A 2,859-nucleotide genomic window follows, 5' to 3' on the forward strand; every position below is an offset into this window, starting at 1 on the left:
TACAAAGTCATGTGATAGAAAAAAAGGGGATAAAGACAGAGAGAAAAAGGAAAGAAAAAATGAAAAAAGAAAACAAAGAAAATAAAGGGGGAAAAGGGAAAAAATTCATAGTGACAATGCTCTTCTTAATACGCGTGACGTACTAGTTAAGATAATCTTTTGCCCTTCCTGTATGGATGGCAAGCTAGGGATCATCCTTAAATGATTTTCAATTCTTTTTTGATCATTCCAAGCGCTCCTACAATTGCTGGTATTGTAACCGTCTTGAGATGCCACATCTTTTCGATTTCAATCAGCAAATCTTTATATTTTCTGAGCTTATCAAACTCTTTTGCCGAGATATTATGATCACAAGGTATTCTCTTGTCAATCGATAAACAGATTTTTTTTTGCTTTTGTCTTTCACAACAATATCTGGTTTATTAGCTTTGATTGCCCGATCTATATGTACTGGAAAGTCCCAAAGAATCGTTACATTTTCTCCCTCAGTTACAGCCTCAGGGTGGTATTCGTACCATTTGTCAGCAGTTTTGGTTTTATAATACTGACATATTATCCAGTGTAGACATTGGCCAACTCTGTCATTATACTCAACCGGTGCTAAAACCTTACACCTAGAGATTAGATGGGCCACTGCTTCAGTCTCATCGTTGCAGTGTCAGCACTTTTGGTTTACTCCATTTTTCATCACATCGGCTTAGTAGTTCCGGGTCAATAAGCTCTGATCTCGAGTGTCAATAAGCTTATTATTATTATTATTATTATTATTATTATTATTATTATTATTATTATTATTATTATTATTGCTGTCGTTGTTGTTGTTTAGCATTACGTCGGGCCTTGGTGATCACTTAAATTCTAAATCATTCAAAAGGGTCGCCTTATTTTCAAGAATAATATACTACAAAATATGTTGTCCATTGTATTCCCATAGCAGTTTGGTCATTAATTCTATTTTTGGAACTGTGGGGCTCGGAGGATATAAAGCTATAGATAATAGCAAGTACATATTGAGTTCAAAAACCCTTATGGATAGAAAAAAGTCTGCTTTTGGGACACAAACCCACATCTCCTGTAGATATGACAGCATTCGGCTTTTCTATCCAAAAGGGTTTTCAGCCCAATATTTCCAGGCTATTTATAGCTTTATGTACTTCGAGATCCACTGTTCCAAAAAGGAATTATAACCATTTTGAAATTATAACTTTTTGGAATAATAACCAAAATGCTTGCTTATTATTCCCATTATATCAAACGACCGTGTAGGTTTCGGGTGGTGGGGAAGCTCCCTTGTTGGATCAAGAATAAACAAACAAAACAGTGATTGTTATAAAGATTAAACTATCAGTATTCTGATTTAGTGTTTCAGAATTTCTTCCTGAGTAGTGATTATTGATATCAATAAAATCGTGTTTAATGGCTTAACAATACGTATTTTCATTAACCCATTATAATTAGTTCCGTGATAAACGACTAGTAATTAAAAACGAATATTAAACACTTCATTATTTAACGTTGAATGAAATGTTAATTATCCTCCGTGTTTTCCTTCATTGTGTTTTCATTTACTTTTATTTCTTAATTTTTTTAGCAATATTTAAAGACTAAAAGAAGATTTGTTTTCTGTGGTTGTTGTTGTTGCTGCCGTTGATGTTTTTGTTGTTCTTGTTGTTGTTGCTACTATTATTATTGATGTTGTTGTTGTTGTTATTGCCGTTTTTGTTACTATTGTTATTGAGTTATGACGACTGTTAGCGGTGTTATCGCTGCTACTTGTTCTTATCATTTTTATTCTTGCTGTTGTTCCCGTTATTGTTAAATATTATGGCGGTAACGGCAGCGGCAGCGGTGGTGGTGGTGGTGATGGTGGTACTGTTGTTTGTATCGTTGCTGTTGTCTTCTGAGAAATTTCTTCTCAGACTCTGTTCATCAGCGCCCTAAACTGTTCTTATCCTGATGGTGTCTGCTGTGTCCCTGATCAGGAAAATGCTAAAATGTACAGAAAAGAATAAAGGAGATATCTTTAGACAAACCAAGCGCGAGAGGCAGAACCGTTACATTTGTACCGGTCCATTCTCTGGAGATTTGACCATAATTAATGCTCTTGGGACAGTACCGGGTACAGATAGTCGGCCCTATCATTAGTTTTGGCTGATGCGAACTGATTAGCGCCCCATCGAAGTCAGACTTCTTGCAACCCAGTCTCCGAGGTGAAGAAAGACATGGATAAATCTGCCGAGTATCGCAAACGTTTGTGCTTTTTGATTATATTATCGCATCAACTCAGTATTCAAAGGAACCATGAGCCTAAAGTTGTGTATTGAGTAGCCCTTGTTTTGATCCTTGAAAGGACCATCCAGCAACTTTTGATCAGAATATTTTTCTAACGTTTTGGGGAAAAAAATTCTCTACGATGTGGCTCTCAGCAGAAGTCTTTCTTAAAAGTATCCGTATTCGTCTGTATAAATTTCATCAAATTCTTGCTCCACTTCTGGAAAACTCAAAATTTGAAGAATTCGTCAGAGCGTAGTTGATTTTTTTACTATTATTTCCAGGAGATCAAATGATAACGTAAACTCATAGAGGGTCCTTCATTGGGTCTTAAGGTTTCAATTTGTTGCTGTTACTACAGTAATCGTTGTTATTGTTGAAGGCTGTAATCTGGATGAATTGCAAAAGCGTCAGACAAAATGCTTAACGGCATTCATTCTGGCTCTTTATTGTCTCGGAGATACTTATGGTAGTTGAAATGACATTAGCGTCTATTTCTAATTTCGGTACGTGGCGAAGCAATTAGCTGACCTCTGACTATAATTATGTATATAATTACAGAATATTTTATATATATATATATATATA

Source organism: Octopus bimaculoides, chromosome 3, assembly GCF_001194135.2.
Source record: "Octopus bimaculoides isolate UCB-OBI-ISO-001 chromosome 3, ASM119413v2, whole genome shotgun sequence".
Classification (NCBI taxonomy): domain Eukaryota; kingdom Metazoa; phylum Mollusca; class Cephalopoda; order Octopoda; family Octopodidae; genus Octopus; species Octopus bimaculoides.